At 40.6% G+C, this 6,934-nt stretch overlaps 1 pseudogene; it reads right to left on the bottom strand.

The window, feature by feature from the left end:
- Positions 1-5,387: 5,387 nt before the first annotated feature.
- Positions 5,388-6,047, bottom strand: LOC148096098 (C-type mannose receptor 2-like; annotated as a pseudogene).
- Between the last annotated feature and the right edge of the window lie 887 nt (positions 6,048-6,934).

The following is a 6,934-nucleotide window of genomic DNA, read 5'->3' as shown; positions in this document are numbered from 1 at the left end:
TGTTTACTTGTTTTAAAGTATTTTGCTCTAATGATAAAGGTTAAAAGAGGAGGGATGGTACTTGTTAAAGCTGTGAGCCTTTCGTATTTGTCACAAAATATTTGCATTGAGGCGGCCCTTCCCTTCACTGAACCTATAGTATTTAGCAGCCATGTGACAAATCACACGTGCTTTTCATTTGTATTTTAGCTTAGGTCAATTCATGTTTATATTGTCCTCTTGTGAGTAGAATTGCAACAAGTATCTAACAAATACAGTGTGATTAATTCGTCATAAGAAAGTAAACAAGCAAGATTTTTGAATTCTGAAGTGGATCTAAACTTGAATGACCATTTTATCTTATATCTGGTGCTTGTTTGTGAACATTTTCACGTTCTGTATTTCTGTATTAGTATGCATTGACACCTCATCTGATCTTCTAAAAATGAGAAGAAAGAAACAAATTAAGAACCCAATTAAGTAGTCTGCAGGGGTCTTTTATTTAAATAATGGATGAACTTGGTCACTACAGGATATCTGGTTCTGGATCATTAAAGATGAAAATCAAGATTAGTTTCATTTTTCTTATCTGAGGTTGATAGTTGTTTGAGGTAAAAAAAAAAACAAAAAACTGAAACAGTAGGGACAGGCTTGGGGCGTCGGAGGATGCCCTAGAAACATCTTCCTTGGCAGGCTAAACCTGGGGTTGTGGTCATGACCTGGTTACGGGCTCTGGTGGCTCTTAGATGATGGTTTCCTCATGGCTGCGTGCAGCGGGGATGGGGGAGGGTCTGAGCTGACAGACGAAAGGTTACTGACCTAGTAGATTGGCTGCCCCTGGGTGGGTCTGGGGCGAGCATTCTGGGGGTGCTCTGTCTCTGGGTTGGGGCTCTGGCTGGGCTTTGGGGGCTTGGGTCCTGGTTGGTGTGTCGCCGAGGTTGTGGGCGGGTGGGTGCATGGGGGCTCAGCCCTGGCGTGGGAGGCTTCCGGTGCATTGAGCCAACTGGGGGGCTCTTCAACTTGTGGGGAGGCTGTTACATCCTTGCAGAAGTCCTCTGGTCTCCAGGAGTTCACTCTGCAGGCGGGGGAGAGATATAGGAGAGGAGCATAATGAACTTAACCTGGGTGTCTATTGTCTTGTGTAGTTTGGGAGATGAGTGGCCTCTCATCCTGTAAAGAGTTCATGCAGAGCCATCCATACTTTCTGCTAACAAACAAAGCAAAAAAACAAAACCAATCACAAACATAAGATTATTTGCAGAGGTTCATGTTGTCGGAGGTTCACTGGAATTTCCTGGACTGAAAATACCGAACAAAGTTTTCATTTGCTTATGGCAAAATGCAAGTGTTGCTTGGCCTTACGTCAGACAAACAAGTCATATTTTTGTATGATAACATAAAACTAATCACAAACATAAGATTAGTTTCACAGTTTTCCTCACACAATAAAGCCCAGGCTTTGTTGCACAGAAGTCACTAAACAAATTTTTAATTTGCTTAAGGCAAAATATAAGACAAACAAGTCATATTTTTGTTTGCCAAGTGGAAGCAGTTTTTCATATTGTTACGTCATCGTGCCTGGAATGAAAATTTCAAGAAAACAACTTTGAAGATAAGTCAACAAAAATACAAAGTACATGTTTAAAGGTGGAGAGCATACTTTGACACAGACATGACTGTGACCTGCTCTCATTATCATGTATATACATATATATGTATATATATGTATATACATGATAATGTATATAATGTGTTTTTGCTTGAGGAATTCCTTTTCAGTCCTCTCCAGATGTAATCATTTTCACTGTCCAGCTCTTGAAGTTTTTGCATATCAAGTTCACTACTAACAGGAGCCAGGTCTATGTGATTCATTTATTGTCCCTATAGTGAGAGGCACTGCTCCCACCCTAACAACGGGGAGGAAGTTGACCCCAGCCAAATCCACTCTTCGGCATCGTGACGTGGTGGGTCACGTCCAACAGGGCAGAGGAGGATTTGGTCTTGGCGCAGTAACACCTCGGTGGCAACAGGCATCTGTAACCAATTAACAGATTGACTGTGTTCTACTCGACCGAGGAGGAGGCGACTGTGGACATGTGAACCAGGGGATTTCAGATTGCCAAAGTCAAGTCGAAGGAAACCCTAACAGAGCAGCTGTCACGTTTAGCGTGGGAGACAATGGGGATGTCGCAGTGGCGTGATTCGGGGGGGGCACAGAGAAAGAATCATCCGTGAGCAGCTTCAGACCTTTAGGAGGCGCTCACCCTCCACTACAGGAGACCAATGAGGACATACTAATCTGTTAATGTGGATGAGACAATAGATACCTTTCCCTTTGTAGATGAATACTTAAGACTATTAGAGAGATGATGATAACCTTAAAGGTGAATTCAAGGGCCCTCATCCTTTAGTAAGGAGAGGCTTCCCCTTGCTGGTGGGACTTACACAACATATGTGCCAGGGTCGGACAGGAAAGACCCCAAGCTTGGGATCACATTTTTCCTCTCTTTGTTTGGTTTTGTGTAGTTATTATTATTCATTGTTCGTGTTCTCAAAGGGAGTTGACATTATTCGAGCTCTGATTGTCATGGTCTGCATGGCAGACTGTGGGGATGTGGAGAAGGAGGACCCAAATGCTAGACTCTTTGATGAATGCAGTGCGGTAATTTACAGTGACGTAAAGAATGTCCACACAACAATAAATCCCCGTGCGTCCCTGACATTCCACTTTGTGTCTTCTCCAAGTGTCTGTGTGCCGTGAGGTCGCTCCCCAGTGCCCGCGTACTCCGTGCCTGCTGCCCTCGCACTTCCGTACTCCTGCCGGGAAATAATAGAGGCAGCTGTTAGAACAATAAACTTCACTGCGGCAAGCTCACACTCAAAAACTGAGCCGCTGGAGAACTGACAGGAAGTCTCACGCAATAATCCCACATCGAGGAGCTCTCAGCCACACTGCTTTGTAGCTCCCCTGACAATTCTGATCATTAGCAGGTGTGTGATTCTCTCTCACAGGTGTGGCCAACCTCCAGCCTGAACACACCACCCAGGCCTGATGATGCCTGTAGACCGGTGCTCTGTACACACACACGTACACACGTACACACACAAACACACACAAACCAGGAAGAAGAGGAACAGCAGCACCAAAAATATACATTTCCAGAACATATTCAACAACCCTGGGTCCCACGGACCCAGGTCTGTGACACTGATATTTTATTTTATGAAAAATGAGTACCAAAGGGGTAAAAGTTATTTCTTTTAATGCAAATGGGCTTACAAATCCTATTAAGCAGAATTCTAACTAAAATGAAGAAAGATTGAGCACAAATTGTATATTTACAAGAAACAAACTTAAATAATAATGAATTGGCTTTACAAACATGTTCTCCTCATCCTCATCATACAAATCTGGCTGCAGGCGAGGTGTGGTGATCTTAATTTCTAATACTCTAAATTTTGAAAACTTGTCTGAAATTAAGGACAAAGAAGGGAGGTTTGTACTGGTTCGGGGAATGGTTGATGGTAACCTGGTTACATTAATAAACGTTTGTGTACCATATATTGTTAATATAATGGTAACAGAAACCCAAGGCCCACTGAGTGTGGTGGTGACCTGAACATTCGGCTGCAGCCAGATCTAGATGGCTCTAAATGGATCTAATGGAAGAATGCCGGGATCAAGTCGTTTGTATAAAAAAGTCTCTTCACTTTTTGAAGAGGTAGGTTTAATTGACGTATGGAGAAATCTTTTCCTTACAAGGAGAGATTATTCTCATTACTCAGCTCCAAACTCCCTTTACACAAGAATAGATTATTTTATGACATTTGGAAAAGATAGAGATAAAATTCAATCATGCGAGACGGGTACAATAGACACAAGTGACCATGCACCACCGTATCTGACAGTTGATTTAAACATATACCCCAAAACAGCTTTGCTTAAAGGTTTGCTTAAAATTTGGCTTACATAATAGAGTTATTGAAACGGTGAAGGCCTTATTTACTAATCCCACTGCAAGAATTAAAGTTAATGGTTGTCTCTCATATAGCTTTGCTCTGCAAAGAGGAAATAAACAAGGCTGCGCTTGGTCTCCACTTTTATTTGCGTTATATTTAGAACCTTTGGCACAATCAATCAGACAAAATAAAGACATCAAGGGAATAAACATTAAAAAATAGGAACATAAGATTGCTTGCTGCACAGATGACATATTAATATACCTAGGACAGCCCACAAACTCCCTACCTGAACTGTGCCAGAAATCTGGAAAATTATCAGGGTAAAAAACTAATATGATTAAAACTCAACACTTAGCAATAATTATAGCCCCACAGCTCACTTGGTTGCTCAATACCCAATGAGATGGGAAGCAAAATCACTAAAATATTTGTGAGTTATTATACCTAAAGACTTAACCAAGTTATTTGAGGAGAATTTCAGTTTGCTACAGAATAAAATGATGAAAACGATGGAATTTGATTCCCTTTCTAACTTTATATTCACGAATTAAATCCATCAAAATGAATATTCTGTCGAGATTACTATATTTATTCCAAACACTACCGATACAAATTCATCAAAGCCAATGAATGGGACAGAATCATATCACGATGCATATATGGGGATGGAAGACAGGGATCTGTTTTAAAACCTTACAATTACAAAAAGAGAAAGGAGGATGGGGGCTGCCGTCACTAAAAAGTTACTTTCAGTCCGCTCAGCTGAAGACTGTGTGACATAAGCTATAAAGCACAATGGAAAAATATCGAGGAGAATGTGTTTTCTTCCCCAATACAAGCTATCCTCATGGACTCAAACATTCAAAAATATATAGACAAGGTTTATAACCCTTGGGTGAAGTGTACAGTTAATGTATGGAAAAATGTAGTGAGGGAATTTAAACTAGAACAAGACCTGGCATTATTTAAATGGTATGCTTATGACTCTGACTTTACCCCAAATGAATTGGACTCATGTTTTAAAAGTTGGTCTGCTAAAGGATTACCTACATTTGATAGTCTGATTAAAGATGGGAATTTGTTTTGATACATTTAAAGAAAAATACAATCTGAAAAAGCAGGATTTCTATCGATACTTGCAAATAAGACATTATATAAAGACGACAATTAGACGAGTGGTGTCAGACACTAATGTAGATATCCTTGATGCATGCTCAATCATCCAGGTAAGTAAATCTCCAAAAGTTGATTCTGTTTATCTGGACGTAGCGTTTTGTGTGAGAAACGTTTCGTCACTCATCCAAGTGACTTCTTCAGTCTCAGCTGACTGCAGATTTCCCCAATCTTATAAACAGTACATTTGCATAATGACTGAAACCAGCCCACTGAAGGAACAATGGAGGTTAAGGAGATTAAAGGTCAGTTCCTTAATCTTAAGATTAATCTTAAGATCTTCCTCCTGCACACTTCATCTTGGCGTGCGGACACCAGGGTTTTCCCCCTTCACCCCAGGCCTCGTAGTCCATCACCTGTCTGTCTACCCACAACCAGTCTCTGGACAAGAAGCACAAACCAATCCAGATGTGTTCAGTTGTGTTATGTTTCGGCAGCTCTCTCTGATTCAGCAGCACATCGGTCTTTGGTGCCACGCTGGCCAGATCATCGTGGTGCGCCCTGCAGTACTCTAGAGCTTCCTCCCAAGTCCTGCTCTCACTTAACACTTCTACACTTACCACCATTGCAGAAGAAGGTAGAAATGGGTGTTCTTTTAACGTCATGCCATTTCTCTTTATGAGTACAGCTGTAATTTTCATTTGTTCTATTTTCTGGTTTATCTAATGCCCAGAAAAACTTGGACACCTCCCCTCCTCCTGACCAAAATCATTTGTCAGTGCTATCCAGTCCTATCCAGATTTTGACTCTGACATTGCTGAGCTCCTGAAGTTTGCTGATGTCATGTTCATGTTTGGCAGGGGCCAGGTGTCGTTCTTCCGACAGTAACTCTGAGCTTCAAGCCAAAGCATTTTCCCATCAATGTGAACATACTTGCAAAAAGTTTTAGAATAGCTTAGCAGAAGCAGGATGCACCTGAAGATTCGAGCCATTGTGGTTTTGCATGTAGAGCAATAAAGATCTAAAGAGGTGTGTTGGTGTATGATGGATCTGTGAGTCTTTTTGTCTGTCAGAAAGTATTTGCATATTTTCATAAAAAATTGTAGTGATTTATTTATATACTACATTTGTACACAGTATCCATTTGCATGCAACTCCTCCCTTTGGATCATAAGAACCGATTCTAAAATAGGAAAGCGCAGCAATTCAAAATGCAAACCCATGTTAGTTTTTTCCCCCTTTTTTATGTAAAAGAGTCAAGTAATGCTTTTCTTTGAGGAAGTAAAAGTTGTGGTAATTTAATCAGGCCAGCTTATTGCAGGTTGGTTGTCTAAAAATCCTATTCATTATTGTTAGCACGTAAAATTGTAATATTGTTACAAGGTCTTCCCTTAGGGCTGCTGTGAAAGTCCCTTTAGAAAGATGGATTACGACACCCTTATCGATTTTTTTTAACTTGCTTCGGGAAATTATAGTTCTTTCACTTCACACTGGAAAAACAAATCAGATGTGTAATCTTTCTGACTGTCTGAATCAAAATCGAATCAAATTGAATAGAATCCGGGAACCATGAACTATAACAAGTTAAGTCAAGAGGCTTTATTGTCATTCCAACCATGTGCAGTGGTACAGTAAACAGTGAAAGGAGACAATGTTCCACCAAGACCATGATGCTACATACAACATAGACAATAAACACAGGACTATATTAAGTCCAATGTGCAAAATGTGCAAAAAACCAAAACAAAGACAGTGCAACACCAGACAGAACAGAATGATACAGATACAAGACAGTGCAGACACAACAGTGCAATAGAAATGTGGAAAAGACTGAGAATTGTGCAAAAAGTAACTTGGTTTATGAAGATGTGCGTGTGTG

The sequence above is a fragment of the Neolamprologus brichardi genome, chromosome 23 (assembly GCF_056152115.1).
Source record: "Neolamprologus brichardi isolate AB-2024 chromosome 23, ASM5615211v1, whole genome shotgun sequence".
Lineage (NCBI taxonomy): Eukaryota > Metazoa > Chordata > Actinopteri > Cichliformes > Cichlidae > Neolamprologus > Neolamprologus brichardi.
Note: the sequence above shows the minus strand (reverse complement) of the source record. Positions and strands in the feature narration are given on the sequence as shown.